The sequence below is a fragment of the Haliotis rubra genome, unplaced genomic scaffold (assembly GCF_003918875.1).
Source record: "Haliotis rubra isolate DU_JTF1 unplaced genomic scaffold, ASM391887v1 Scf359, whole genome shotgun sequence".
In the NCBI taxonomy this organism is placed as follows: Eukaryota; Metazoa; Mollusca; class Gastropoda; order Lepetellida; family Haliotidae; genus Haliotis; species Haliotis rubra.
This window is the reverse complement of record NW_025767034.1, coordinates 692,501-705,101: the sequence shown is the minus strand read 5'-3', so window position 1 is coordinate 705,101 and position 12,601 is coordinate 692,501.

Sequence of the window (12,601 nt, the reverse complement as noted above, 5' to 3'; positions counted from 1 at the left end):
CTGGAATACTGCCGAGTGCGGCGTTAAACACCAAACTCACTCATTCAATCAGACGTGAAGTTCCAGTTCAAGGATATAAGCATGATAGTATTTTCCCTTAATTTATTAAAATACGTTTATGTCAATGTGTATTGTATCTGAGGCTGTTCATTGTTGATCGTAAATCGTTAATGACATGTTTACAACCATACCCAAAGTATCACCTGTCTGTACGCTATGGTCGTGTTTCATACATTTAGATAAATCTATATTTCCTTGCCTTAATACATCACGTTCATTACCTGTTATGTAACAATTGACTATTTGCTCTGTTGTTTCAAACAAATATTAGATTATGTTTGTTTTTTGCAATAATTGCAATTTTATTAATGCAGGCAAAAAGCAGATCAAGCGCCCTGTGTCGTATCGCTGACACACGCACACCAAGTCCCGCTCGCGACTTTGAAACAATCAAATATTTGTCGCCTTGAGTTTCCGAGCTGGGTAACGATCTGGTCAGCGATACGGGCGCATTTGCGAGCATCCCGATCTCGTCCAAACCAGGTCCTTCATCAGACATTACTTGGAGGATGAGGCTCTGAGGATCGTGGATGATGCGGGCCGTATTTGATTTACTTGTTGAGAGTGTAGTTTTCTGCAAGTTTACCAATGCATTTTGCGTTAAGAGCTTTTGTGATTGATTGGGTGAAATATGTAAGTGTTGCGCGTGCTGCACGTGCTGCACGTGCTTCGCGAGGCGAAGGTTATGGCAGGTGGTCGCAGTACATCGGTACTTCAAAGGTCAAGTCAGTGTGCACGTGTTTCACGTTTTCTGTCCCACAGGAATCTTTGGGAAAGACTGAACCTTGTTTGTCGATAGCGTGATTAAATTGTGTCGAACATGCTGTTAAATCGTATTACGGAGTTTAACACAATGTTGGTGATGTCAACAATATTTTAAGCAATTTTTCCATGAAACAATTTAATTTTGTTTACATTGCCCAATAATAATGTGTCATGATCTTTATCCAAGCCAATGGGGGCGGTTTGGAAGCCAAATGGGTAAAGCGATCGCTCGTCACGCCGAAGACACCGGGTTCGATTCTACACATTGGTACAATGAAGCCCATTTCTGGTGTCCCCCGCCGTGATATTGCTGGAATATTGCTAAAAGCGGTGTAAAACAAAACTCACTCGCTCACACGCACTCAACTATCATTCTTAGGATTACATACATTAAAGTATTACTTGTGCCGTTTATTAAGAATATACTAAAACTAAACTCACTCACTCACTCCATGCTGATGATGTTTGCTTGTCTCTGTCGCGAACACCGGTTGTCACAGGCACTGGATTGTCTGGTCCAGACTCAATTATTTACAGACCGCCGAGTGGCATTGAGAAGTTAGTGTGACGAACGAGAGATAGTTATATCGATACCGAAACGTCGTATATATTGTAATAATTAACATGCATATCCATCAAACTATATTCGATGTCATTTAGCTGGAATATTGCTGTTAAAAACAACAACAAAGAAAACCCAAATCTTTTTTTTGCACAACCTTCTATGTATCGGCTTTTCTCAATCGCCGAATTCCTGAGAGTATGAGTTTAATTTTACGCCGCTTTATAACAATATTCCGGCAATACCACGACGGGGGACACCAGAAATGGCTTTCACACATTGTGCCCATGTGGGGGATCGAACCCGGGTCGTCGGCGTGACGAGCGAACGCTTTAACCACTAGGCAGCCCCACCGCCCCTGGATTCCTGAGTACGTTCGTCGTGTTTCAGCTCAAATAACTAACATATCAACTCTCTCTGACAGCCCGTCAACTTCAATCAAGTACAAGTAAATATATAAATACAATTATACTTACATACGCGGTAGCGTCTCATGAATAAACTGACAGGTAAACACAGCTCAGAGACAGGTGTTAAGGGTACGGCTTGAGAGGTGTTACACAGCTACCGTTACACAGGTGTCGGTCGTGTGAAGCTGCTAGTTTATGAACTTTGTCGTTTGTTTCATGAAATCATTCCACTGGAATGTAATTTCTTCTTGTTACGAGCAGTGTGCGAAATAGCCACTGGCCCGCTAGCCCGTGGTTAGTAAAAATCCAGTCAGGCCAGTAAATCTCCACAGTCAGTGGCCCGACTGGCGAGTGAATTTTCATGGGGTCATTTTTTTAATATATCACTCTCTCCGCCTTGATAAAGTTATAATGCACTTTTAAATCATGCAAGATTATAGCCTGAGAAGGGATGGTATTTGAACGTTTTGTAATCTTTGCTTAGTTTCTATATTCAAATTTGGGGCTAGTGAATTATTTTGTGGGCTGGTAACTTTCAGGCATAGCTAGCCCGACTGGCTAGCAAACTTTGGAAACTATTTCGCACACTGGTTACGAGCAATGTCAGCAATATTTAAACTATAAATGTGCATGGCAGTACTAACGACATGTGATCCTCTTGAAACCAAATGATTGGAATCCAAGAACATACGGATGTTTCGAAGTCGGTTAACACGAATAGTCGGTTATTACGAACAATTGGTTATACCTATTCTGGTATTGCACCAGCAATCATGAATCGTATTGTTTATGTGACTGACGAGGTAATTTTGAGAATATGTTTATTTAATTATTCATAATGTTTATTTAATTATTCCTAACGTATTTCGATCCCGTTAGTGCTCAGAGTGAGTGAGTGAGTTTAGTTTTACGCCGCAGCCAGTAATATTCCAGCTATATGGCGGCGGTCTGTAAATAATCGAGTCCGGACCCGACAATCCAAAGATCAACAGCATGAGCATCGATCTGCGCAATTGGGAACCGATGACATGTGTCAACCAAGTCAGCGAGCCTGACCACCCGATCCTGTTAGTCGCCTCTTACGACATGCATAGTCGCCTTTTGTGGCAAGCATGGGTTGCTGAAGACCTATTCTACCCCGGATCTTCACGGGTGTGGCATTAAACAACAAACAAACGTTTTGAGTTGTATACAACTCACTGCTACTTACCTGTAACGCCAACAGAATCTGCTTCTGCAGATAATCGATTGGCAGATGTTTTGTTATTTCTGGCGTCGGTTTTGTGAAGTTATTTTTTTTTTTGAGTCACGATGTTTTTTAACAAAACTGTAGTCGTGTCTGGTGTCGTGAGCAGAAAGGGAATTCCACTGTCATGTTTATTCAACAGTGTTTAAGGTGTAATAGCCCAGTGGTTAAACTGTTCGCTCGTCACGCCGAAGTCCCGGGTTCGATTGCCCGCATGGATAAAATGTCTGAAGCCCATTTTTTGTGTCACTCGCTGTGATTTTGCTGAAATATTGTTTAAAGCGGCGTAAACCCTTACTCACTCAACCACGTATTACTATAGTTCTTCACTCCTCTGGTACCGCTTGATGGCTTCCTTCAGTGTGTGATACCCGTGAAGATCCGGGTTAGTACTGGTCTCCAGCATCCCGAGCTTGTCGTAAGAGGCGACTAACGGGATCAGGTGGTCAGACTCACTGACTTGGTTGACACATGTCATCGCATCCCAATTGCGTAGATCGATGCTCATGCTGTTGATCACTGGTCTGATCCAGACTCAATTATTTACAGAGGGCCGTCATAAAGCTGGAATATTGCTGAGTGCGGCGTTAAACAACAAACCAACCAACCTTTAGTGTGTATAAGTTCTCAAATACACAATGGACATGATTCAGTAACTGAGCTCAGTGTCGCATATGACTTAACAAAATCACTGCAACGCAAAACCCATGAACCTAAAATTCAAATCTATTCTAATTAAGCTGACAAAAAATGCAAATTCCGTAGCATCACAGACGGAGCGTGTGGCACAGCTGTGATTTTGTAAACGTCATTGTTGGGAACCACCTACCATCACCGTCGGACCCAATACCTGACAAAATCCCGGAAGGCAGTAACCAAACCGTTCCGACAATGATTCATTTCCACTGATTATGTACAATACAGCCCTCCATCTTCTCTACATGTTGCAGCGGTGATGAAACAAACACTTGGTACAACGTGGCCCTTTCATCTTCATCACTGAGTGGAATTCCCCTGGGAAAGGCGATGCACTTATTTCACCGTAGGTAGTGGGGAAGCCTAGCGGTTACAGCGTCCGCTCTCACGCCGAAAACCAGGGTCCGATTCCCCACATGGGTACAATGTGTGAAGCCCATTTCTGGTGTCCCCCGCCGTGATGTTGCTGGAATATTGCTAAAAGCGTCGTAAAACCATACTCACTCACTATTTCACCGTACCGTTTAGGCTGGGTAAGCTATGCATGTACCTCTTGTGGTCGGGCAGTTCGAGTCGTGAGTCATTTCTTAACGAAATATACTGACTGACTGAGTTTGGTTTTACGCCGCTTTTAGCAATATTCCAGCAACATCACGGCGAGGGACACCAGAAATGGGCTTCACACATTGTACCCATGTGGGGATTCGAACTCGGGTCTTCGGCGTGACAAGCCAACGCTTTAACCATTAGGCTACCCCACCGCCCCTAACGAAATATAAACAGGGATTGTATTTGTTGGACTTGCGTTGTACGGACCTAAAAAACTTTGGTTTGCTAGTTGTTTAACTCACTCACCAATAAGCTATATGGCGGCGGTCTGTAAATATTCGAACCTGGATCAGACAATCCAGTGATCAACAGCATGATAATCAATCTACGCAGTTGGGATACGATGAGTCAACCAAGTCAGCGAGCTCGACCACCCGATCCCGATCTTATGACAAGCATGGGTTCCTGAAGATCAATTCTAACCCGGATTTCCATGGGTATAGGCCGTCTTACGACAAGCGTGGATTCCTGAAGACCAATTCTAACCCGGATTTCCATGGGTGTAGGCCGTCTTACGACAAGCGTGGATTCCTGAAGACCTTTTTTTACCCGGAATTACATGGGTTTGTGTCTGTTTGTGCACAATAGAAGAATCTCTTCAGACACGTATCTACAAGATGTCGCACGGCCTTTAACGAAATCCCATTATATAATGACCATGCGGGCCTTTTTGGGTTGTTGTTGTTTTTTGCATTGAACGTTTAATACACGTACACTATATAAAATCCATTCAGGTGTTATATTTCAGTCTGTTCTTACATAAACATAAATAAAAACCCATAAATGTTTCATACTTCATTTATATCTCATAATATAAAAGGTCAATACTGACATATATTTGTTACGTCAGGGAATCCTCATTGATACAAACCAGGCTGATTTCTTGGAACTTTTCAGCTTGAGCAATTGATCTCATTCAGGTAAATAAAACACAGTTAATTCATCTGACTTTTTTACTCATAAATAATCTACTTTTTCTCCCTTACTCCAGATAAATTCCGGTTCACATAATTTTAAGACTTGTATTTTTAAATGCTTCTAATACCACAGAGAATCTTATTGTTGATTTCAAAAGCCGTTATTATTTCTTTCATCACCAAACATGCGCGTCAGAATATTTTTTCACACCTACCAGATTAAACCTCCCCAAGTCTTCATACTCAGAAGGATTCGCCTCACGCATGTTAGTTCCCAAACGACGCTAAGAATATTTATTTAAGATTAGGTAGCAAGCGTAAATATATTTGTTGGAAGGCGCTATAATGGGATTACATCATCACATCCTTGGTAGGCATTGCTGAAATGTACACTTGACTGACAAGTGTAATTATGTTGACACACGCACGTGACAGGAGAGAGTGTCCAAGTTGACATTTCGTAACCGTCCTGATCATATATGCATTAGCCGTCCCCAGTAAAACAGTCAAGGGGGGTAATTAGGGGTGGACATTGGTGATTTCTTTTATTGTTACGCGGTCAGCAGTGAAAGCAAAACATTTTAAAGTAGGGTCAGGTGTTAATGACTTAAAGACCTATCATCAGTTGTCAATTTCCTCGAATTGGATCGTTGTTTGTTTAGTCAAGTCGAGGCTTAGGTACATAATACTCAGACGGTGTGATGATTTGACATTTTGTGACACGAGAAACGAATTCGATACCAATATAATAATATTTTGATTTCATTGATCGTTCACGTAAATCTTGCATGTGTGTTTTCACGAAACCTTTTTAAAACCTTTAACAATTTTACAATTACAACATGCATAAATGAACAATGTAGAATATTATTTTGTCGTTTCAAATGGATGAATGTGAGAAATAGCAGTCTTAATTTGATACCAAAATAATAATATCTTGATTTCATTTGATTGACTATCCAAACCTGCGTGTATGTTGTCGTGAAACTTTTTGAAAACTTTAAGAATTTTACAATAACAAGATGAATATATGAACAAAGTAGAATATTATTTTGGTCGATTCAAATGAATATCTGTGAGAAATAGCAGTCTGAGATGTATTACTTATAAATGTCTGAATGTCAGCTTTAAATTTGAAATAGACTGCACCAGGAATCACTCAGACAAGTTTATATTCTCTTGCACTGATATGTATGAACCTTAACACCCGGAATATGCCAGTTTCTCAAGAGCTTTTCATGTGGTTCCTGGTATGACGTGATCCTCAGAAACGAATTGGATATTCAAAAACGATTTTGAAACTTCGCAAATGAGTGGGTTCTCCGCAACGTGTAAAGCATCTATTTTCTGTAATTGCACGACCCTGAACCCACGGATAGAATTGCTTTATATTAGATTTTAGTGAGAATGGATTGATTTTCAATCTTTTCCCACCACAGTTAAAAGGATTCCATCGGGCTACTTTTTTAGCATTAATTACTTTCGATTGGCCAATTGTCCATCGTATACCTTATGGCGTTGAGCAAAAAATGAATGTTTCTATCGCGTGCGATTTCGATTAAGAGTCGCAATACCTCCATCCACAGACGTGGCAAAGGGGGTGCTGGGCAACGAATGGGGAGAGGAGGGAGGGGGGGGTAGACTTCATCATTTAAGAACGGCCTCACAACGACAGTCTGGGTTTTACCAGTATGAAATATTCAAAACGTGTCATTCAAATTTAATTTTTAATATTTGTCAATAGTTGATTATCGATCCCCCCGTAGCGATGCTCTTGGGGTCGAAAGAGGGCCATGTCGCAGACTTTGTGTAAACTCGAGGAGAAGATATTACGGCGAACCGGAATCCCTAAAGGTGCGGGGATTAAGCACAGGGCGAACGTCAAACGCAGAGATCGCGATAGTTGGGGGGCATTGCATTTCAAAGTATTTATTTATTCAAGATATTCTCCTCCAGAACGGTAAGTGGCACGGATTACGGTGTTGACAGTATCGAATACCCTGCAAAGGGGGACAGGTTTGGCAAAGGTATTTTTAATGTGAGAAGATGGCCCAGAACTGTCACAGACTCAACTAGAAAATCGAACCCGATTAATCCGGACACAGTATTCTGGACACTTCATATTATTGGCAGATTTAACTGAGGTCGTTCTTTGCCTGAATATTTTCTGTTCTGTTGTTGTCAAACCCGTGATATCCGAAAAGTTTTGATTCATATAGACAAGTCCTGTTTATCCAAATAAATATACTTTCCATTGCTTAAAGCATCCAGCAAAACGATACAATCATAACCAGTGGCCCATGAAACAACTGCTCCCTAATCCCAGCCAATCTCCACCACTGCCACATCCTTCATCAAAAACTTTCCATGCCCAGCTAGAAATACCAACCTTGCTTCCGGGACAGTAACTCAACACTGCATCCAACCCAAACCCAATTCCATGCTTCAATCCAACGGCCCCAGTTGCTTCTGACCCACAACGACGATGCTCCCACCCTGACCGAAAACACCAACTCAAAAAGACCAAAGGACTATGATCCACAGACACGTATAAACAAGTGGTTCTAAGTAGACACAGTGCTCCACTCAGTCCCGAATGTTTGAAGTCTAAGAACGATCGACCATTATACAAAGCGGTATCTGATATTCCACCATTCCTCCAGGGAGTCTTCATCAAGAGTGGATATTACGGAAGTGACAAGCCTAGAATTGGTAATTGTTGATACATGCCACATGCGATGCCAGTGATGGAGAATCGTCAGTGCAACAACTCCACGTTGACCGGGGTGGTCGTAACGGTGAACGAGATAATGGCGAGTACCATTTAACGTAGAACCAGTGACTACGCCCTCAGGTCTCTCATTGGCAGATGAAATTTGGAACCTAAGATACTACTGTGCAGCATTCAGTCTGTCTTCGTGATTTATGGGGTCGGTGCGGTAGCCTAGTGGTTAAAGCGTTCGCTCGTCTCGTTGAAGACCGGGATCGATTCCCCAGACTGGTACAATGTGTGAAGCCCATTTCTGTGTTCCCCGTCGTGACATTGCTGGAATATTGCTAAAAGTGGCATAAAACTAAACCCACTCACTCGTGATTAATGCTACTAATGTTAAAATAAATTAAAACAGCTTATAAGTGAATTTTACTTTGTTAGGCGTCTGTTAACAATTTTTGAACACTGCTATCCATAATAGCACGTCTTCACAGTACGGTTTCACGTCTTCACAGTACGGTTTAACGTCTTCACAGTACGGTTTGCCGTCTTCACAGTAAATGCAACTTCTGTTAAAGTTAACGAAAACACCCCATAAGCCCATGTTACATCGGTGGGCGTCTGTTGGCAATACGAGAAGGTGTTATCCAGTAAAGCTCATTGTTTTCATAATCAATGTTACTTCTGTGAAAGAAAAAAAGGCATAAAAGCGTCTCTATTTCCATCGAGCCCTCTCCAAGCAATGGAGCCGACTATTTACAGTATCACAATACAAGCCATGGGGAAGACGTATCAGAACAGCGCGATCATGATCGTCGAGAACCTCCAGAATAGCGTCAAGGTGGAGGAGGCGGTATGCGTGTTGACCAAGTGCCAGAAATGATACCATGGCACTTGTTGACACGAAAGAGGGGGCAGGAGGAACCGTGTCCTCTCGTTGTGGATAACACCAGTCTCTGAAACCAAATCCCAGGTCTAGTCGGAGCTTTGAGCTCTCATCGGCAGATGCCTAAGGGAAGAACCCGTGATCTGTCCGGGGAATATTTAGGTTCTCCGACATCTATTCTTTACCTCACGTTTTTATTTTAAATTATATTCCTCCTTCGCTTGCGTCATGCTCCGAAAGCATTTTAGATATTTGTTTTCAGCTTAGGCAAATATGCCCGACTCTTCGGTGTTTGAACAGCGATCGTCAAGTTGGTTCGCCGAGGTTATTGTAAAGTAAACATACTATAAGCATTAGAGGTTGCAATACTGGACCCACACCCGTTGTTTAAAGACTATGGTTTGGGTAATAAGAAAGAGAATCCACCCCATTTGACTGAGAATATGCTAGGCACAGAATATTGTTTACTCCCAGCGGCAACGTCAGATGAGACAACCGCGGAGGAAGGCCTGCACTCCACGGCCCCTGCCTGGTACACAGATAGGGTTACAGATACTTGAGGGGTGGGGGAAGCGAGGGGGACTCGGGCGTCTGTTATCACTTTCATCATACACTGTCAGAATCCGGTGTGTATCGTCCGTGACTCAAGTGGTGATATGTACACTGTCGGAACATAGCAAGAACTTAACAATATATACGCTCTTGGGTCAATTAGAATCACTTTCAGTACAAGGGGAAATCTTTTGTCGTTTACAAGCAATAGAGCATGATCTTTTGTTTAACCATACACACAATTTAATGGGCCTTTTTTTTAAATTCAATATTTTGTTTTTTCTTGTGTAGTTATTGGTAATTTTCAATTCTTATGATTTCGTAGTGTTCTTGTGAAAAAAAGCATGAGTTCATGACGGTGTGTGTTCTGATCCCCGTAATAGTTATTGGTGATTTGATTTACAATTGTTATGGTAGATGAGGAGTACATTAATTGACCGGCAGCCATAATGCGTCTGAAGCTGCTTAGGGACATTTTAAATAGACATAGAATTGACAAAATTGAATAAATGCTCTTTTATGCTCATGCACGGACGTTGCTGATATCGAATGTTCGAGTATGCGCTGCTGGTGAAATAAATGAACTCCCGGTCGCTATCGCGTCGCGGTGTCGTCGCGCCGTGGTGAAGTTTTCATGACTACCAAAGGGTAAACACACGTCCCATGATCGCGAACGCTTCGGACAACGGTCGCTTTAACACAGGCGTGTGTTTTATGCTGTAGTGCTCTGGGTTTTTTAATCTGGTTCTTCAACGGACACCTGGAAAACAGATGAGCGAGTGAGTGAGTTTGGTTAACGCCGCTTTTAGCAATATTCCAGCAATATCACGGCGGGGGACACCAGAAATGGGCTTCACACATTATACCCATGTGGGGAATCGAACCCGGACCTTCGGTGTGACGAGCGAACGCTTTAACCACTGGGCTACCCCACTTCCTTTGGAAACACATGAACGCCTATTGGGGTTCAGTGGTACCTTAAACACTTGCTATGTGCCTGTATAAACTAACTGTTCGGTATTACACGTAATATTACAAAAGAGGTGCGTTGACAGAGATTTAGCCTTTCCATACCGGTTATTTGTAAATTAAGTTATTCAACATGACAAACGCCGTCCATAGACGGTACACTGAAATCCAGGAGTCAAGGTGAAATTTAAACAATCATGACTGACGGATGTAAAGTTGCAGATTTCAATAACACGCCAATTGCATGTTACAAGAGTAGCTGATTTCCTCAAATCAACGAAACACGTTGATTATATGTGTTATGTGACGACTTAAGGGCATACTACCTCATCGAAGTATAAAAGTCTAGGGCTGGGACGGGTAGGAAGAAATTGAATCGAGTACCCGCATGTGCTTACCCGAATCGGAATCGAGTACCCGGAAATGTAAGGAATACAGCGCTTCTGTCAACTGTCTGAATATTCAATCACGAGTTGACAGAGATTATTATAGAAACTTGAAAGGATGGCAATAAGACATTAAAACAGATCTTAGGCTATTTAATTTACGTCTATTTAACCAACATAAAGAGTAACAGCATTACTTACATTCACAGAACCTTTCGTTCCCGCCGCTCATGCGTAGATAAATTACAGTCGTTAATAATAACCTTCATTAATCGGACAATACCAGTGATGTAAATGTGTGTTACGTCAATTATGAAAAAGACAAGTTATTATCTGCCCTTGTTATTACAGAGTTCTCTCCCTTTCCGGGTACTCGATTCCTAGAAATAGGACTCGATTCCAGGTGTACCCGACCCGGATTCGAGTACCCGAGTACCCGTCCCATCCCTATACAAGTCTGTATTCAAACACTGCATTTTTCAACACATATTGCTTAAAATTGTTTAGAGAAAGGTGTTATTTACATATCAAGTACACAGTCCGGTTAAATAGAAAAGGTACTGATTATTCGAATTATAGACATGGTTTAGTCGAATCGATATCTCTGCTATTCGTTTCATTGATTTACCGAATATCATTTGATGCGATGTTGAACTGCCTGTCTGGTCGAACGTAACATCGAACGTAACGTTGACGTGAGGGAACATGTTTGTTTGACGCTTGTGTCTGGAACACATCTGTCAGCCGTGTAATGAAGTCAGATTGAAGTCAGAAGTCAGATACTTTCCTTGATTTAATGCCACAGATTTCAGCAAACCCGATTACATATAACATCGAAAGCGTTTAGGGCCCATGACCTACACAGACGTCTCAAACTAAATGAACAATGTGAGATTGGATTGCATTTTAAATGGACTTACTATCTTTTTACAAATGTAACTCCATTTCAAAGTAGTTCTTACTAGGTCTGTATCGATGCTGTTGAAATTACGTATCAAAACGTCTTATGGTGTTTTTTTTCTTGAAATCGTCTAATTATATTTCAACGACGTTCGAGCTGCGCGTTTACCCCAAAGACCACACTTCCATACAATATTTAGCGGGCGATTACACCATTCGGTCATTCACAGGACAAAATCAAATACGCCGAACGCTTTTCAGCACCTGTCGTATAATAGAAAAAATCTTCAGTACAGTGGCTTTAAATTACCCCTGACAAAAACCTCATTTCCGACTAAGCGTGTCTATACACTTAAACTAATCTATTTCAATGCATGTGTTCATTTCATATGTCAGTAAACCGTTGACGAGCGCAACGATGTTAATTTCACCGTCAGAGACATGTGCGCGTTGCTCAGTTACCTCATATACATCAAAACAGGTAGATTAAATTGCATTTTTCAATTTTAAAAACTGTTTGAAACATAAATGGAATTCTTTGTATGAGAATAAATTCTAATTCAAATGGTAAGATTTTTCGGTATATCTTCCTTTTAATTCATATTAAGGGGGTACTTTATGATGTAAACACAAAGGATTTCTTTTCTAATTTAATGCATCTTTTCAACTTTTCAAATTTACTTGTGATTGTATCTTTAACGACTCGTTTTCTTGGTTAACCTTTCTTGTGTCGACGATTCGAGTCAAATAGACCAGGTGTTAGATCGTATCTATTTAGAGAGATCATTTCTGACGACATAAAAAGTTATCATTTGAACACATCCAAAAGACGAACTGAGAAAGAACACATTGTATCAACGTTGTAGCATTGTTTAGTTGACCGCATAGATACTTTGTTCTGAGCATTGTATTTTCTAGTTTGTTATCGCT